This window comes from Zea mays, chromosome 8 (genome assembly GCF_902167145.1).
Source record: "Zea mays cultivar B73 chromosome 8, Zm-B73-REFERENCE-NAM-5.0, whole genome shotgun sequence".
Lineage (NCBI taxonomy): Eukaryota > Viridiplantae > Streptophyta > Magnoliopsida > Poales > Poaceae > Zea > Zea mays.
In genome coordinates, this window is record NC_050103.1 from 82,139,587 (window position 1) to 82,159,411 (window position 19,825).

At 45.5% G+C, this 19,825-nt stretch overlaps 1 pseudogene; it reads left to right on the forward strand.

The window, feature by feature from the left end:
- Positions 1 to 18,445: 18,445 nt before the first annotated feature.
- Positions 18,446 to 18,613, forward strand: LOC111590068 (uncharacterized; annotated as a pseudogene).
- Positions 18,614 to 19,825: the final 1,212 nt, after the last annotated feature.

A 19,825-nucleotide genomic window follows, 5' to 3' on the forward strand; every position in this document is an offset into this window, starting at 1 on the left:
AGAACTTTGGGTACCCAAACACAAGTCTTTGACCCCTTGTGCTTGCCCCCAACATATTTGGCAACTACCTTGCCGAATTTGTTAGTTAAAACATAGGAGGCATCAAAAGTCTTAAATGAAATGTTAGAATCATTTGACGCCTTAGGAGTTTTCTTCTTAGGCAATTTTGCATGGGTTGATTGCCTAGAACTAGATGTCTCACCCTTATACATAAAAGCATGGTTAAGGCCAGAGTGAGACTTCCTAGAATGAATTCTCCTAATTTTGCTCTCAGGATAACCGGCAGGGTACAAAATGTAACCCTCGTTATCCTGAGGCATGGGAGCCTTGCCCTTAACAAAGTTGGACAATTTCTTAGGAGGGGCATTAAGTTTGACATTGCCTCCCTGTTGGAAGCCAATGCCATCCTTAATGTCAGGGCGTCTCCCATTATAAAGCATACTACGAGCAAACTTAAATTTTTCATTTTCTAGTTCATGCTCGGCAATTTTAGCATCTAATTTAGCTATATGATCATTTTGTTGTTTAATCATGGAAAGGTGATCATGTATAGCATTAATATCAACATCTCTACATCTAGTGCAAATAGTGACATGCTCAGTGGTAGATGTAGAGGGTTTGCAAGAATTAAGTTCAACAATCTTAGCATGCAATATATCATTTTTATCTCTAAGATCGGAAATTGTAACTGAAAGTCGCCTAGAGGGGGGGTGAATAGGGCGAAACTGAAATTTTCAAAGATAATCACAACTACAAGCCGGGTTAGCGTTAGAAATATAATCAAGTCCGCAAGAGAGGGCACAAAACAAATCGCAAGCGAATAGTGAAGTGAGACATGCAGATTTGTTTTACCGAGGTTCGGTTCTCTCAAACCTACTCCCCGTTGAGGAGGCCACAAAGGCCGGGTCTCTTTCAACCCTTCCCTCTCTCAAACGGTCCCTCGGACCGAGTGAGCTTCTCTTCTCAAATCAAAGCCAGGAATAAAACTTCCCCGCAAGGGCCACCACACAATTGGTGCCTCTTGCCTTGATTACAATTGAGTGTTGATCACAAGAGCAAGTGAGAAAGAAAAGAAGCAATCCAAGCGCAAGAGCTCAAAAGAACACGGCAAATCTCTCTCTCTAATCACTAAAGCCTTTTGTGGAATTGGAGAGGATTTGATCTCTTTGGTGTGTCTAGAATTGAATGCCTAGCTCTTGTAAGTGGTTGAGAAGTGGAAAACTTGGATGCAATGAATGGTGGGGCGGTTAGGGTATTTATAGCCCCAACCACCAAATGTGGCCGTTGGGAGGCTGTCTGCTCGATGGCGCACCGGACAGTCCGGTGCACACCGGACATGTCCGGTGCCCCCGCCACGTCATCACTGCCGTTGGATTCTGACCGTTGAAGCTTCTGACTTGTGGGCCCGCCTGGGTGTCCGGTGCACACCGGACAACTCCTGTTCATTGTCCGGTGCGCCGGAATGGGCGCGCCTGCCTTCTGCGCGCGCAGAGCGCGCATTAAATGCGCTGCAGGTAGCCGTTGGCGCCGAGTAGCCGTTGCTCCGGGGTCGCACCGGACAGTCCGGTGCACACCGGACAGTCCGGTGAATTTTAGCGGACTAGCCGTTGCTGATTTCCCGAAGCTGGCGAGTTCCTGAGGCTGACCTTCCTTGGCGCACCGGACACTGTCCGGTGTACACCGGACAGTCCGGTGAATTATAGCGGAGTCGCCTCTGGAAATTCCCGAAGGTGGCGAGTTTGCGTTGGAGTCCTCTGGTGCACCGGACACTGTCCGGTGTACACCGGACAGTCCGGTGCTCCCAGACCAGAGGGCCTTCGGTTGCCACTTTGCTCCTTTGTTGAATCCAAAACTTGGTCTTTTTATTGGCTGAGTGTGAACCTTTTACACCTGTATAATCTATATACTTGGGCAAACTAGTTAGTCCAGTTATTTGTGTTGGGCAATTCAACCACCAAAATTAATTAGGGACTAGGTGTAAGCCTAATTCCCTTTCAATCTCCCCTTTTTTGGTGATTGATGCCAACACAAACCAAAGCAAATATAGAAGTGCATAATTGAACTAGTTTGCATAATGTAAGTGTAAAGGTTGCTTGGAATTGAGCCAATATAACTACTTACAAGATATGCATGGATTATTTCTTTCTTATATAACATTTTGGACCACGCTTGCACCACATGTTTTGTTTTTGCAAATTATTTTGTAAATACTTTTCAAAGTTCATTTGCAAACAGTCAAAGGTAAATGAATAAGATTTTGCAAGGCATTTTCAGGATTTGAAATTCTTCTCCCCTTGTTTCAAATGCTTTTCCTTTGACTAAACAAAACTCCCCCTAAAAGAGATCCTCCTCTTAGTGTTCAAGAGGGTTTTGATATATCATTTTTGAAATACTACTTTCTCCCTCTTTTGAACACAATAGGCTACCAATTGAAAATATTCAACACTTAAGTTTTTTTTTTTAAAACTGGTGGTGGTGCGGTCCTTTTGCTTTGGGCTCATTTCTCCCCCTTTTTGGCATGAATCGCCAAAAACGGAATCATTAGAGCCCTCGAAGTGCTATCTTCCCCTTTGGTCATAAATAAATGAGTTAAGATTATACCAAAGATGAAGTCCGGTCCTTTTGCTTTGGGCTCTTACTTTCTCCCCAAAGACAAGGACCTTTTGTTTGATGCTCATGCTTTTCTCCCCCTGGAATGGAGAGTTGCTTGGAGTGATGGCGAAGGATGAGTTACGGAGTGGAAGCCTTTGTCTTCGCCGAAGACTCTAATTCCCTTTCAATATACCTATGACTTGGTTTGAAATAGACTTGAAAGACACATTAGTCATAGCATATGAAAAAGACATGATCAAAGGTATATACATGAGCTATGTGTGCAATTTAACAAAAGATGTTCCTAGAATCAAGAATATTGAGCTCATGCCTAAGTTTGTTAAAAGATTGTTCATCAAGAGGCTTGGTAAAGATATCGGCTAATTGATCTTTAGTATTAATGTATGAAATCTCGATATCTCCCTTTTGTTGGTGATCCCTAAGAAAATGATACCGAATGGCTATGTGCTTAGTGCGGCTATGCTCGACGGGATTGTCGGCCATTTTGATTGCACTCTCATTATCACATAGCAAAGGGACTTTGGTTAATTTGTAACCGTAGTCCCGCAGGGTTTGCCTCATCCAAAGTAATTGTGCGCAACAATGGCCTGCGGCAATATACTCGGCTTCGGCGGTGGAAAGAGCGACCGAATTTTGCTTCTTTGAAGCCCAAGACACCAAGGATCTTCCCAAGAACTGGCAAGTCCCCGATGTGCTCTTCCTATTGATTTTGCACCCCGCCCAATCGGCATCCGAATAACCAATCAAATCAAATGTGGATCCCCGAGGGTACCAAAGCCCAAACTTAGGAGTATAAGCCAAATATCTCAAGATTCGTTTTACGGCCGTAAGGTGAGCTTCCTTAGGGTCGGCTTGGAATCTTGCACACATGCATACGGAAAGCATAATATCCGGTCGAGATGCACATAAATAGAGTAATGAACCAATCATCGACCGGTATACCTTTTGATCCACAGACTTACCTCCCGTGTCGAGGTCGAGATGCCCATTGGTTCCCATGGGTGTCTTGATGGGCTTGGCATCCTTCATCCCAAACTTGGTTAGAATGTCTTGAGTGTACTTCGTTTGGCTGATGAAGGTGCCCTCTTGGAGTTGTTTGACTTGGAATCCTAGAAAATACTTCAACTCCCCCATCATTGACATCTCGAATTTCTGAGTCATGATCCTACTAAACTCTTCACATGTAGACTCGTTAGTAGACCCAAATATAATATCATCAACATAAATTTGGCATACAAACAAGTCATTTTCAAGAGTTTTAGTAAAGAGTGTAGGATCGGCCTTTCCGACTTTGAATCCATTTGCAATAAGAAAATCTCTAAGGCATTCATACCATGCTCTTGGGGCTTGCTTGAGCCCATAAAGCGCCTTAGAGAGCTTATAGACATGATTAGGATACTCACTGTCTTCAAAGCCGGGAGGTTGCTCAACATAGACCTCTTCCTTGATTGGTCCATTGAGGAAGGCACTTTTTACGTCCATTTGATAAAGCTTAAAGCCATGGTAAGTAGCATAGGCCAATAATATGCGAATTGACTCAAGCCTAGCTACGGGTGCATAGGTTTCACCGAAATCCAAACCTTCGACTTGGGAGTATCCTTTGGCCACAAGTCGAGCTTTGTTCCTTGTCACCACACCATGCTCGTCTTGCTTGTTGCGGAAGACCCATTTGGTTCCTACAACATTTTGATTAGGACGTGGAACTAAATGCCATACCTCATTCCTAGTGAAGTTGTTGAGCTCCTCTTGCATTGCCACCACCCAATCCGAATCTTGAAGCGCTTCCTCTACCCTGTGTGGCTCAATAGAGGAAACAAAAGAGTAATGTTCACAAAAATGAGCAATACGAGATCGAGTAGTTACCCCCTTATGAATGTTGCCGAGGATGGTGTCGACGGGGTGATCTCGTTGGATTGCTTGGTGGACTCTTGGGTGTGGCAGCCTTGGTTCTTGCTCATCCTCCTTGTCTTCCGCGTTTGCATCTCCCCCTTGATCATTGCCGTCATTTTGAGGTGGCTCATTTGATTGATCTTCTTCTTCATCAACTTGAGCCTCTTCCTCATTTTGAGTTGGTGGAGATGCTTGCATGGAGGAGGATGGTTGATCTTGTGCATTTGGAGGCTCTTCGGATTCCTTAGGACACACATCCCCAATGGACATGTTCCTTAGTGCGATGCACGGAGCCTCTTCATCACCTATCTCATCAAGATCAACTTGCTCTACTTGAGAGCCGTTAGTTTCATCAAACACAACGTCACATGAGACCTCAACTAGTCCAGTGGACTTGTTAAAGACCCTATATGCCCTTGTGTTTGAGTCATAACCGAGTAAAAAGCCTTCTCAGTCTTAGGAGCAAATTTAGATTTTCTACCTCTTTTAACAAGAATAAAGCATTTGCTACCAAAAACTCTAAAATATGAAATGTTGGGCTTTTTACCGGTTAGGAGTTCATAGGATGTCTTCTTGAGGATTCCGTGAAGATATAACCGGTTGATGGCGTAGCAGGCGGTGTTGACTGCCTCGGCCCAAAACCGATCCGAGGTCTTGTACTCATCAAGCATGGTCCTTGCCATGTCCAATAGAGTTCGATTCTTTCTCTCCACTACACCAATTTTGTTGTGGGGTGTAGGGAGAAGAGAACTCATGCTTGATGCCCTCCTCCTCAAGAAAGCCTTCAATTTGAGAGTTCTTGAACTCCGTCCCGTTGTCGCTTCTTATTTTCTTGATCCTTAAGCCGAACTCATTTTGAGCCCGTCTCAAGAATCCCTTTAAGGTCTCTTGGGTTTGAGATTTTTCCTGTAAAACGAATACCCAAGTGAAGCGAGAATAATCATCCACAATAACTAGACAGTACTTACTCCCGCCGATGCTTATGTAAGCAATCGGGCCGAATAGATCCATGTGTAGGAGCTCCAGTGGCCTGTCGGTCGTCATGATGTTCTTGTGTGGATGATGAGTACCAACTTGCTTCCCGGCTTGGCATGCGCTACAAATCCTGTCTTTCTCAAAATGAACATTTGTTAGTCCTAAAATGTGTTCTCCCTTTAGAAGCTTATGAAGATTCTTCATTCCAACATGGGCTAGTCGGCGGTGCCAGAGCCAACCCAAGTTAGTCTTAGCAACCAAGCAAGTGTTGAGTTCAGCTCTATCAAAATCTACCAAGTATAGCTGACCCTCTAACACTCCCTTAAATGCTATTGAATCATCACTTCTTCTAAAGACAGTGACACCTACATCAGTAAATAGACAGTTGTAGCCCATTTGACATAATTGAGAAACGGAAAGCAAATTGTAATCTAATGAATCAACAAGAAAAACATTGGAAATAGTATGGTCAGGTGATATAGCAATTTTACCCAATCCTTTGACCAAACCTTGATTTCCATCCCCGAATGTGATCGCTCGTTGGGGATCTTGGTTTTTTTCATATGAGGAGAACATCTTTTTCTCCCCTGTCATGTGGTTTGTGCACCCGCTGTCGAGTATCCAACTTGAGCCCCCGGATGCATAAACCTACAAAACAATTTTAGTTCTTGACTTTAGGTACCCAAACGGTTTTGGGTCCTTTGGCATTAGACACAAGAACTTTGGGTACCCAAACACAAGTCTTGGAACCCTTGTGTTTGCCCCCAACAAACTTGGCAACTACCTTGCCGGATTTGTTAGTAAGCACATAAGAAGTATCAAAAGTTTTAAATGAAATGTCATGATCATTTGATGCACTAGGAGTTTTCTTTCTAGGCGACTTAGCATGGGTTGGTTGCCTAGAGCTAGATGTCTCACCCTTATACATAAGAGCATGATTAGGGCCAGAGTGAGACTTCCTAGAATGAATTCTCCTAATTTTGCTCTCAGGATAACCGGCAGGGTATAAAATGTAACCCTCGTTATCCTGAGGCATGGGAGCCTTGCCCTTAACAAAATTAGACAATCTTTTAGGAGAGGCACTAATTTTGACATTGTGTCCCCTTTGGAAGCCAATGCCATCCTTGATGCCCGGGCGTCTCCCATTATAAAGCATGCTACGAGCAAATTTAAATTTCTCATTTTCTAAGTTGTGCTCGGTAATTTTAGCATCTAGTTTTGCTATATGATCATTTTGTTGTTTAATTAAAGCCATATGATCATGAATAGCATTAACATCAACATCTCTACATCTAGTACAAATAGATACATGCTCAACAATAGATGTAGAGGGTTTGCAAGAATTAAGTTCAACAATCTTAGCATGAAGAATATCATTTTTATCTCTAAGATCGGAAACTGTAACTTTGCAAACATCATAATCTTTAGCCTTAGCAATTAAATTTTTATTTTCTACTCTAAGGCTAGCAAGAGAAATATTCAATTCTTCAATCCTAGCAAGCAAATCATCATTATTATTTTTAGGATTGGAAGTTGAAACAATGCAAACACGAGAATCAACCTTAGCATTTAAACTAGCATTTTCATTCCTAAGGTTGTCAATTATCTCACGGCAAGTGCTTAGCTCACTAGATAATTTTTCACATTTTTCTACTTCTAGAGCATAAGCCTTTTTAACCTTAACATGTTTCTTGTTTTCTTTAATTAGACAATCCTCTTGGGAGTCCAAAAGGTCATCCTTTTCATGAATAGCACTAATCAATTCATTTAATTTTTCTTTTTGCTCCATGTTAAGATTGGCAAAAAGAACACGCAAATTATCCTCCTCATCACTATTATTATCATCACTAGAAGACTCATATTTAGTGGAGGAGTTAGATTTAACCTTCTTCCGTTTGCCGTCCTTTGCCATGAGGCACTTGTGGCCGACGTTGGGGAAGAGAAGTCCCTTGGTGACGGCGATGTTGGCGGCGTCCTCGTCGTCGGAGGAGTCGCTTGAGCTTTCGTCGGAATCCCACTCCCGACAAACATGGGCATCGCCGCCCTTCTTCTTGTAGTGCTTCTTTTTCTCCTTTCTTCTCCCCTTCTTGTCGTCGCCTCGGTCACTGTCACTTGATATAGGACATTTAGCAATAAAATGACCGGGCTTACCACATTTGTAGCAAACCTTCTTGGAGCGGGACTTGTAGTCTTTCCCCCTCCTTTGTTTGAGGATTTGGCGGAAGCTCTTGATGACGAGCGCCATCTCCTCATTGTCAAGCTTGGAGGGGTCGATTGGTTGTCTACTTGGTGTAGACTCCTCCTTTTCTTCCGTCGCCTTGAATGCGACGGGTTGAGCTTCGGATGTAGATGGATCATCAAGCTCGTTGATCTTCCTCGAGCCTTCGATCATGCACTCAAAACTTACAAAATGCCCGATAACTTCCTCGGGGGTCATTTTAGTATATCTAGGATTACCACGAATTAATTGAACTTGAGTGGGGTTAAGGAAAATGAGAGATCTTAGAATAACCTTAACCATTTCGTGGTCGTCCCACTTGACGCTCCCGAGGTTGCGCACTTGGTTCACCAAAGTTTTGAGCCGGTTGTACATGTGTTGTGGCTCCTCCCCTTTGCGAAGCCGGAACCGACCGAGCTCCCCCTCGATCGTTTCCCGCTTGGTGATCTTGGTGAGCTCATCTCCTTCGTGCGCGGTTTTGAGCACATCCCAAACCTCCTTGGCGCTCTTCAACCCTTGAACTTTGTTATACTCCTCTCTACTTAAAGAGGCGAGGAGTATTGTTGTCGCTTGAGAGTTGAAGTGCTCGATTTGGGCCACCTCATCCTCATCATAATTCTTGTCCCCTACGGATGGTACCTGTGCACCAAACTCAACAACATCCCATATACTTTTGTGGAGTGAGGTTAGATGAAATCGCATTAAATCACTCCACCTAGCATAATCTTCACCATCAAAAGTTGGTGGCTTGCCTAATGGGACGGAAAGTAAAGGTGCATGTTTAGAAATGCGAGGATAGTGTAGGGGGATCTTACTAAACTTCTTACGCTCTTGGCGTTTAGAAGTTACGGTGGGTGCATCGGAGTCGGAGGTTGATGTTGATGAAGTGTCGGTCTCGTAGTAGACTACCTTCCTCATCCTCTTTTGCTTGTCCCCACTCCGACGCGGCTTGTGGGAAGAAGATTTTTCCTTCTTCTCTTTGTGGTGAGAAGAAGATTTCTTCTCCTTCCCTTTGTTGGAGGAGATCTTCTTCTTCTCCTTCCTCTTGGTGCGGGACTCTTCCGATGAAGTGCTCCCGTGGCTTGTAGTGGGCTTTTCGCCGGTCTCCATCTCCTTCTTGGCGTGATCTCCCGACATCACTTCGAGCGGTTAGGCTCTAATGAAGAACCTGGTTCTGATACCAATTGAAAGTCGCCTAGAGGGGGGGTGAATAGGGCGAAACTGAAATTTTCAAAGATAATCACAACTACAAGCCGGGTTAGCGTTAGAAATATAATCAAGTCCGCAAGAGAGGGCACAAAACAAATCGCAAGCGAATAGTGAAGTGAGACATGCGGATTTGTTTTACCGAGGTTCGGTTCTCTCAAACCTACTCCCCGTTGAGGAGGCCACAAAGGCCGGGTCTCTTTCAACCCTTCCCTCTCTCAAATGGTCCCTCGGACCGAGTGAGCTTCTCTTCTCAAATCAAAGCCGGGAATAAAACTTCCCCGCAAGGGCCACCACACAATTGGTGCCTCTTGCCTTGATTACAATTGAGTGTTGATCACAAGAGCAAGTGAGAAAGAAAAGAAGCAATCCAAGCGCAAGAGCTCAAAAGAACACGGCAAATCTCTCTCTCTAATCACTAAAGCCTTTTGTGGAATTGGAGAGGATTTGATCTCTTTGGTGTGTCTAGAATTGAATGCCTAGCTCTTGTAAGTGGTTGAGAAGTGGAAAACTTGGATGCAATGAATGGTGGGGCGGTTGGGGTATTTATAGCCCCAACCACCAAATGTGGCCGTTGGGAGGCTGTCTGCTCGATGGCGCACCGGACAGTCCGGTGCACACCGGACATGTCCGGTGCCCCCGCCACGTCATCACTGCCGTTGGATTCTGACCGTTGAAGCTTCTGACTTGTGGGCCCGCCTGGGTGTCCGGTGCACACCGGACAACTCCTGTTCATTGTCCGGTGCGCCGGAATCGGCGCGCCTGCCTTCTGCGCGCGCAGAGCGCGCATTAAATGCGCTGCAGGTAGCCGTTGGCGCCGAGTAGCCGTTGCTCCGGGGTCGCACCGGACAGTCCGGTGCACACCGGACAGTCCGGTGAATTTTAGCGGACTAGCCGTTGCTGATTTCCCGAAGCTGGCGAGTTCCTGAGGCTGACCTTCCTTGGCGCACCGGACACTGTCCGGTGTACACCGGACAGTCCGGTGAATTATAGCGGAGTCGCCTCTGGAAATTCCCGAAGGTGGCGAGTTTGCGTTGGAGTCCTCTGGTGCACCGGACATGTTCGGTGGTGCACCGGACACTGTCCGGTGTACACCGGACAGTCCGGTGCTCCCAGACCAGAGGGCCTTCGGTTGCCACTTTGCTCCTTTGTTGAATCCAAAACTTGGTCTTTTTATTGGCTGAGTGTGAACCTTTTACACCTGTATAATCTATATACTTGGGCAAACTAGTTAGTCCAGTTATTTGTGTTGGGCAATTCAACCACCAAAATTAATTAGGGACTAGGTGTAAGCCTAATTCCCTTTCAGTAACATTGCAAACATCTAGTTCTTTAGCCTTAGTAAGCAATTTTTCATTCTCAATCCTAAGGCTAGCAAGAGAAATGTTTAATTCTTCAATCTTAGCAAGCAAATCAACATTATCATTTCTAAGATTGGGAATTAAAACATCACAAGTATTTGAATCAACCTTAGCAATTAAATTGGCATTCTCATTTCTAAGGTTGTTAATAATCTCATGGCAAGTGCTTAGCTCACTAGTTAGTTTTTCACATTTCTCTACTTCTAGAGAATAAGCATTTTTAACCTTAACATGCTTCTTATTTTATTTAATAAGGAAGTCCTCTTGGGTGTCCAAGAGATCATCCTTTTCATGAATAGCACTAATCAATTCATTTAACTTTTCTTTTTGTTGCATGTTTAGGTTGGCAAAAAGAATGCATAGGTTATCCTCCTCATTGCTAGCATTATCCTCATCACTAGAGGTTTCATATTTAGTGGAGGATCTTGATTTTACCTTCTTCCTTTTGCCGTCCTTTGCCATGAGGCACTTGTGGTCGTCGTTGGGGAAGAGAAGTCCCTTGGTGACGGCGATGTTGGCAGCGTCCTCGTCGGAGGAGGAGTCAGTGGAGCTCTCGTCGGAGTCCCATTCTCGGCAAACATGGGCATCACCGCCCTTCTTCTTGTAGTACTTCTTCTTCTCCTTTCTTCTCCCCTTCTTGTCGTCGCCCCTGTCACTGTCACTAGAAATAGGACATTTTGCTATAAAGTGACTGGGCTTACCACACTTGTAGCAAACTTTCTTGGAGCGGGGCTTGTAATCTTTCCCCCTTCTTTGCTTGAGGATTTGACGGAAGCCCTTGATGATGAGCGCCATCTCCTCGTTGTCGAGCTTGGAGGCGTCGATGGGTGTTCGACTTAGAGTAGATTCCTCCTTCTTTTCTTCTGTCGCCTTGAATGCGACCGGTTGTGCTTCGGACGTGGAGGGGCCGTCAAGCTCGTTGATCTTCTTTGACCCTTTGATCATCAATTCAAAGCTCACAAAATTCCTGATTACTTCCTCGGGAGTCATTAGTGTATATCTAGAATTCCCACGAATTAATTGAACTTGAGTAGGGTTAAGGAAAACAAGTGATCTTAGAATAACCTTAACCATTTCGTGGTCATCCTATTTTTTGCTCCCGAGGTTGCGCACTTGGTTCACCAAGGTTTTGAGCCGGTTGTACATGTCTTGTGGCTCCTCCCCTTGGCGAAGTCGGAAGCGACCGAGCTCCCCCTCGATCGTTTCCCGCTTGGTGATCTTGGTCACCTCATCTCCTTCGTGCGTGGTCTTTAGCGTGTCCCAAATTTCCTTAGCACCTTTCAACCCTTGCACCTTATTATACTCCTCTCGACTTAGAGAGGCGAGGAGTATAGTTGAGGCTTGGGAGTTGAAGTGTTGGATTTGGGCCACTTCATCCTCATCATAATCTTCATCCCCTACGGACGGTACCTGTACACCAAACTCAACAACATCCCATATACTTTTGTGGAGTGAGGTTAGATGAAATCGCATTAAATCACTCCACCTAGCATAATCTTCACCATCAAAAGTTGGTGGTTTGCCTGATGGGACAGAAAGTAAAGGTGTATGTTTAGGAATGCGAGGGTAGCGTAGGGGGATCTTACTAAACTTCTTGCGCTGATGGCGCTTAGAAGTAATGGATGGCGCGTCAGAGCCGGAGGTGAAAGGTGATGAAGTATCAGTCTCGTAGTAGACCACCTTCCTCATCTTCTTTTTCTTGTCGCCACTCCGATGCGACTTGTGGGAAGAGGATTTTTTTCTCCTTCCCCTTCCCCTTGTTGCGGGACTCTTCCGATGAAGCCTTTCCGTGGCTTGTAGTGGGCTTGTCGCCGGTCTCCATTTCCCTCTTGGCGTGATCTCCCGACATCACTTCGAGCGGTTAGGCTCTAATGAAGCACCGGGCTCCAATACCAATTGAAAGTCGCCTAGAGGGGGGTGAATAGGGCAAATCTGAAATTTACAAACTAAATCACAACTACAAGCCGGGTTAGCGTTAGAAATATAATCGAGTGTGAGAGAGAGAGGGTGCCAAACAAATCGAAAGCGAATAAAGAGTGTGACACGCGGATTTGTTTTACCGAGGTTCGGTTCTTGCAAACCTACTCCCCGTTGAGGTGGTCACAAAGACCGGGTCTCTTTCAACCCTTTCCCTCTCTCAAACGGTCCCTCGGACCGAGTGAGCTTCTCTTCTCAAATCAATTGGGAATTAAACTTCCCGCAAGGACCACCACACAATTGGTGTCTCTTGCCTTGCTTACAAATGAGATGATCACAAGAAAGAATGAAAGAAGGAAGCAATCCAAGCGCAAGAGCTCAAAAGAACACAACAAATCTCTCTCACTAATCACTAAAGCCTTGTGTGGAATTGTGAGAGGATTTGATCACTTGAGTGTGTCTAGAATTGAATACTAGAGCTCTTGTAAGTAGTTGGAAAGTGGAAAACTTGGATGACTTGAATGTGGGGGTGGTTGGGGTATTTATAGCCCCAACCACCAAACTAGCCGTTTGGTGGAGGCTGTTGTCGCATGGCGCACCGGACAGTCCGGTGCGCCACCGGACAGTGTCCGGTGCGCCAGCCACGTCACCAGGCCGTTGGGTTCCGACCTGTTGGAGCTCTGACTTGTGGGCCCGCCTGGCTGTCCGGTGGCGCACCGGACAAGTCCTGTAGACTGTCCGGTGTGCCACCCGTGCGTGCTCTGTCCTCTGCGTGTGCAGGCGCGCATTTAATGCGTTGCAGTCGACCGTTGCGCACGAAGTAGCCGTTGCTCCGCTGGCTCACCGGACAGTCCGGTGTGCACCGGACATGTCCGGTGAATTATAGCGGAGCGGATTCCCGAAGCTGGCGAGTTCAGAGCCGCTCTTCCTTGGGGCACCGGACACTGTCCGGTGGTGCACCGGACAGTCCGGTGAATTATAGCGAAGCGCCTCTGAGAATTCCCGAAGGTGATGAGTTCAGCTTGGAGTTCCCTGGTGCACCGGACAGTCCGATGCGCCAGACCAGGGCACACTTCGGTTGTCCCTTGCTCACTTTGTTGAACCCTTTTCTTTGTCTTTTATTGGCTTATTGTGAACCTTTGGCACCTGTAGAACTTATAGACTAGAGCAAACTAGTTAGTCCAATAATTTGTGTTCGGCAATTCAACCACCAAAATCATTTAGGAAATAGGTGTAAGCCTAATTCCCTTTCAGTATGCACACTCAGGCCTAGTTCAATATGCCATAAGTGCGCCGCAGGCTGAGGGCGCGTGGGCTATTAATGTGTCGCAGTTTGGAGGCTCGTAGGTCTTGAGTGCTACACGGTCCGAGGGTCCATAGGTCATGAGTGGGAAGCGGACCGGCGTCCACACTGTGGCTTAGTGCCAGGCATGGTTAATGTGGCCAGTCATTTATGGCAGGTCAGTCCGGGGCCGCGCGCGGGATCCACTTGAGTGGTTCCCTTTCGACATGTCCGTCCTCCCTTGTCAGGCTCTGCCATCCCCAGCCTTGGGCTTGGTGCCACGGGGCTCGACCGGGGGTGGGTCCTTCCAGGGTTGGCCCACCTGCCTCTTCTGACTGACTAACGGGCCCCAGCGATCAGGGGCTCTTTCCTCTATGTGCTCACTGATCGGCAAGTCCAAGGGACAGGGGATCATTTCCCCACAGTAGCCTCCAAGACCCTGAGGGGAGAGTGTCTCCCTTCAGGGGCTAATGAAGGGTCGCGCGGTGCCTTTTGTCTCAGTGCGTACTTCTATAGTTTCACACGCTTGGGGTTGAATCATCGTTTCATTTCATATGAGGCGGTCGGCTTGTGTTCTCCGCGAAGAACCCGAATCTCGCCTCATAGGAAGAAATTGTTGGGGAGGAGATATCCAAGGGTTGTCTTGGGGTCGGTAGGCCACCAAAGACGCCTCTAGACGACGCTGGGCCAAAAAGAGGTGAAGAAATAGGTTGAGGAAGACTAATACTAGGGCTAGACTAAGGCTAGATTACTCCATACTCCTAAGAAATGGAAAGAACAATGCAAATAAGGTAAATATGATAAATAGTTTTGATGGGATCGATTGTGGGGGTGTCAATTGGTTGTACCCCTTCGTTTATATAAGGGGCGGTCTAGACACATTATAAATCGGTTTCCAAGTTAATCTCACAGAGTTTGTTAACAAATCCCGCAAGAAACTAGTAACCCTAACTAATTCTGCACACACGTGGACCATCCGCGCCTCCACCTCGGACCGTCCGACCTAAGGGCCAGACCGTCTAGCCAGTCAATTTTTGTGCTGAACACCTGCCCCTCACCTTTTTGTGGAGGTTGATGAACCAAAAGCATATGCACTATCAGCACCCTTCGAGAAACAACAAATCTCACAAGTTATTTTGTTCCCTATGTAATAAGTAAGCCTGATGCATGTCACTAGCCTTTTGAATCTAATAGGGTAATCATGTAATAGAGCTCTGATGCATAAAGGTCATTTAGGATTGCATTTTCTCTTCCATGACTACTTGATCAATGGAACAATAAATACAAAATTGTGGTGCCCCTAGCCCAAATAAGCAAAGGTGTGATATATGTAATATGGGTTCATCGCTGCACTACCTAGGCTTGAAAAGGAAAATATGTCGACGATGAATAGGCTGGTGGAAAGTACCATGTCATCATTTGATGAACATGCGACACTTGTTGTGTTGCTCTTTAGGGTTTAGGGTTTAGGGTTGATAGAGTTAGGCGGCAAGGTTGTGTACCATATGAATGTGGTACCAGTAAGGGACAACGAGAATAAATGAACACGTTAGGCTTCCCTATCAGTCAATTCTCCTAAGTGTGCTAAGAACTGACTTATGTGCTCATGCGTGCTTTTCCTGACTTCACCGGAAAATTTAGAGAAATTCGGTATCCTGGTCCCTTGCGGATATGGCACAGCGTCAAATCGATGATTATAAGGTTTCCAATATGACTGCCATGTGCCTGACACACTAACATCGAGCTTGTCTCTGATCAACCCGGCTACCTCATCCCTAACTTTTTCCACCACGTCTGATGACCATCCATTATGTTTGGGGTGAAAACTTTAGGTTGTCGGACATTATTTTGTCAGCTTTCCTCCCAGGGATGTTCAAAATGTGTGTTAGGTGTCCTATTAATGCCACCCCCTCCTGCCCTATATCTCTCGGGCTCTTTGGTGGTCGAAGGATATTCATCCCTAGGCACATAAGGTGACATGGCATGGTTATAATATGTTGTTGGTGGGGTAGTGTAGTGCTGCTGCGATGGGTGTGGAAACTGTGCATATTGTGTAGCCCCTAGTTCTGTGTACATGTACCCAGACAGTCTGACTTAAGGGGTCGGACGGTCCGCAGCCGAGCCAAATGTTCCAAGGGTATACTTGGATGGTTCCTTCGTATATGGCGCCACCTGAGTCATCTCCACGCGAGCCTGTGTATGGTCGGACGATCCAACAAAATATGTTGGATGGTCCATGATGTAGCCGGACGGTCCGAGATGACCCTCGGGCAGTTTGACTATGTTCAGAGCCGGTCACATGCTAGACGGCGGCTACTGTGGTGGCGCTACGAACGTTTCATCGGTATACTATACAATGGTTGAGTTCAAGATGACTCATTTGCAGCCGATGTGTTAGGTGCGGGTGGCTCTATATTAGGTTCATGCGAGGGAAAACTAGGGGTAATAAAATTTTCATATGAACGTGCCCATTCTTTAATAGATTCATTTATTTATTATTTTAACTGATAGTCGCCTAGAGGGGGTGAATAGGGCGAAACTAAAATTTACAAATATAAACACAACTACAAGTCGGGTTAGCGTTAGAAATAAAAACGAGTCCGCGAGAGAGAGGGTGCAAAACAAATCTCGAGCAAATAAGGAGTGTGACACAAGGATTTGTTTTACCGAGGTTCGGTTCTTGCAAACCTACTCCCCGTTGAGGTGGTCACAAAGACCGGGTCTCTTTCAACCCTTTCCCTCTCTCAAACGGTCCCTTGGACCGAGTGAGCTTCTCTTCTCAAATCACTTGGGAATCAATCTTCCCGCAAGGACCACCACACAATTGGTGTCTCTTGCCTCAATTACAAGTGAGTGTTTGATCACAAGAAAGAATGCCAAAGAAAAGAAGCGATCCAAGCGCAAGAGCTCAAATGAACACTACAAATCACTCTCTCTAGTCACTAAAGCTTTGTGTGGAGTTGGGAGAGGATTTGATCTCTTTTGGTGTGCTTTGTAATGAATGCTAGCTCTTGTATAGTGGTTGGAAGCTGGAAAACTTGGATGCAATGAATGGTGGGTGGTTGGGGGTATTTATAGCCCCAACCACCAAACTAGTCGTTTGGTGGGGCTGACTGTCGTATGGTGCACCGGACAGTCCGGTGCGCCATCCACGTCACCAAAGCCGTTGGGATTCGACCGTTGGAGTTTGACTTCTGGGCCCGCCTGGATGTCCGGTGGTGCACCGGACATGTACTGTAGAGTGTCAGGTGCGCCAGTATGGGCGTGCCTGACGCCTGCGCGCTCTGGCGCGCATTAATTGCTGTTGCAGGCGACCGTTGGCGCGAAGTAGCCGTTGCCCCGTAGTTGCACCGGACAGTCCGGTGTACACCGGACATGTCCGGTGAATTATAGCGGAGCAGCCGTTGTGATTTCCCGAGGCTGCCAAGTTCCAAAGTCGCGTCTTCTTGGAGCACCGGACACTGTCTGGTGTACACCGGACAGTCCGGTGAATTATAGCGCGCCGGCTTCTGGAAAATTCCCGAGGCTGAGGAGTTCAGCGCGAAGTCCCCTGGTGCACCGGACACTGTCCGGTGCGCCACCGGACAGTCCGGTGCACCAGACCAGAGAGCCTTTCGGGATGCCTTTAGCTCTCTATTTTGAACCCAACTTTGGTCTTTTTAATTGGCTTGTTGTGAACCTTTGACACCTGTATAACTTATACACTAGAGCAAACTAGTTAGTCCAATTGTTTGTGTTGGGCAATTCAACCACCAAAATTAATTAGGGACTAGGTGTAAGCCTAATTCCCTTTCATTAACTAATCCCACATTATTCTATAAAAGCCTTAAAGATGGATCTGGAACACTTACAATGGGAGCATGAGGCGAAGGTAAGAGAGATTACATATCAATCTCCCAATGGATGATCTTCTGGTGGCGATCCACCGTGAAGTATGATAGGTACTCTTACTTCGCCTTCTCGCGCCGTTCAGAGAGTTGTCACATCACTTCTTCCTCATCGTGCCTCATGCGGTCATTAAAGCACTACTGATCATCAGCCGAGAGTTCCTCTAGAGTTGGCTTGATGATGTTAGTGTCAGAGATAACAATGTGACGATCTTTGGAACCAGCCATTTGGGCCCCCGATTTTAGTACATCTTGACACCTTCGTCCCCAGCAGAGTGGCTAAAAAGTGTGTTGACGTCGATCTAGCACCAAACACTAGGTGTGAACCGCCTGGCGGTGCTCTCTACGGTAGCGTCGGACGGTCTGTGGCCCTAGGCCGGATGGTGCACGACCTCGCTGTAGGAGCGACTTCTCCCTGCTCACTTGCCTAACGATCTTCGCTTGGGGCTCGGACGGTCCACATGTGCGCAAAGGGTCTTATTCTCTGGAAAGAACCCAAATCTCGCCTCCCGAGAGGGACCCCGTTGGGGAGGAGAGATACATGGGTTTTTTGGGGTCGACATGCCACCTAAGACGCCTCTAGACGACGTCGGGCCAAAAAGAGGTGAAGAAATAGGTCAAGGAAGACTAATACTAGGGCTAGATTACTCCTACTCCAAAGGAATGGAAAGAACAATGCAAATAAGGTAAATATGATACATAGGTTTGATTGATCGATTGTGGTGGCGTCAATCGGCCGTACCACTTCGTTTATATAAGGGGCAGGTCTAGATCAATAACAAGCCAGTTTTTGAGTTAATCCCGTGGAGTTTGTTAATAAATCTCGTAAGAAAGGAGTAACCCTAATTGATTCTACACACGCACAGACCGTCTACGCCGCCACCACAGACAGTCCAGACCGTGGACTGTCTGGCCAGTCAATTTTGGTGCTCAACATGTTGTTACACCACATATATAGGTTGTGAAAACCACCTAAGTCAAATATGACAGGAAGCCACACACATCATAATTCCCTTGCATAATACCATCTCACTAGTTAAAGGAGGACGAGCGACCAAGCAAGCTATAAAAAAGTGGTCAGATTCCTTTTCAACTCATTCCTTTCTTGACCTTTTGGCTATGATAATGTGTAATTTTGTTCTTATCAGTTTAATATCTCATATGTGGATCATATGTTCACTTTGATATTATATTTATTTTTTATAAGTACCAAATATGATTGTGTATCGTCACAATGCACTATCATAATGCCGGTCAATCCAATAAGCATCTTATCCATTCCCATTCGGTTGTGGTTAATGTGTAAGCCAAAATAAAAAGAGCCTTACATTAATAAGACGATGAGTTCCACCGTATCTAGATCTCTACTATATAAAGCATCAGTTTCAGACGGTCTTCTCTCGTCACCCATTCCCTTTCCCACGTAATGCAAAAATAAAATAAAATTATGTATAAAACAGAGGTTTGAATCTTGGTTCTTGGTTTTAGACTTACAACCACCTAACCAATAGAGCATACATTTTTTTGTTTTTTATTAAAACCAAAGACAACTCGTATGATGTATGAAAATCGTGGCAATGCACGGGACAACTGACTAATGATACTCTATCGTTGTGCTATATTTATTCACCATCATTCGAAGAAGAGAATTAATGAATTGTGAGATAAACGGACGTGTGATACCTCAAGGATAGAACACTCTTTCTTCAGCTTTGTTTTCACGTAACAAATTCGAATTATTAAAACAGTTTTAGTAACATGTCACACTGATTCGCATTTGTTTTTTCAGTATAATTTTCTCTCCCTTCCTTAACTTAACAAGAGGACTAGAGGAACTAAAATTCAATTACTATTTAGAATTGAATAGTTAAGGGTTTTAGCTCCTTCAATCCACTAGTACACAAAAGCTATATAGTGGCGGTTCTAAAGCTATTTGCACTGGTGTTTTTCAGTGCCGCCATTGCTAGGGGCCAGTGGAAAATGAGATTTCCACTGGCAGTTATTTTGGAATCACCAGTGGAAATACCATAAACATAAACCAACATTTTCTAACAACTAAATGTATCATGGATAAACAAAATTTGGTAACAGAAACATAAACCAACCTTTCTTAACAACATTCTTCTAAAAAATAAAGGTCAAAACCTTCCCCTTGTATTTTGTGAAATCTAGCTCTCCAAAATTGCTTCCAATGGAAGTTGGGCTGCAATAGTTCCTATCAGGAAGGATGAATGGGTATTTATACAACAAAGGTCACATGGGGTTGGATTAGGCAACCTAACTACTTTATCTCTAACACATGGTGAAATCCAAGATCCAAAATTTGGCTAAAATTAAGCAAGAATGAAAAAAATGTCAAGAGAAACATAAACCAACCTTTCTTAGCAACCTTCTTCCAAAAAATGAAGATCAAAACCTCACCTCATGTATTTTGTGAAATCTAGACCTCCAAAATCTCCTCCAGTGGAACTTGGCT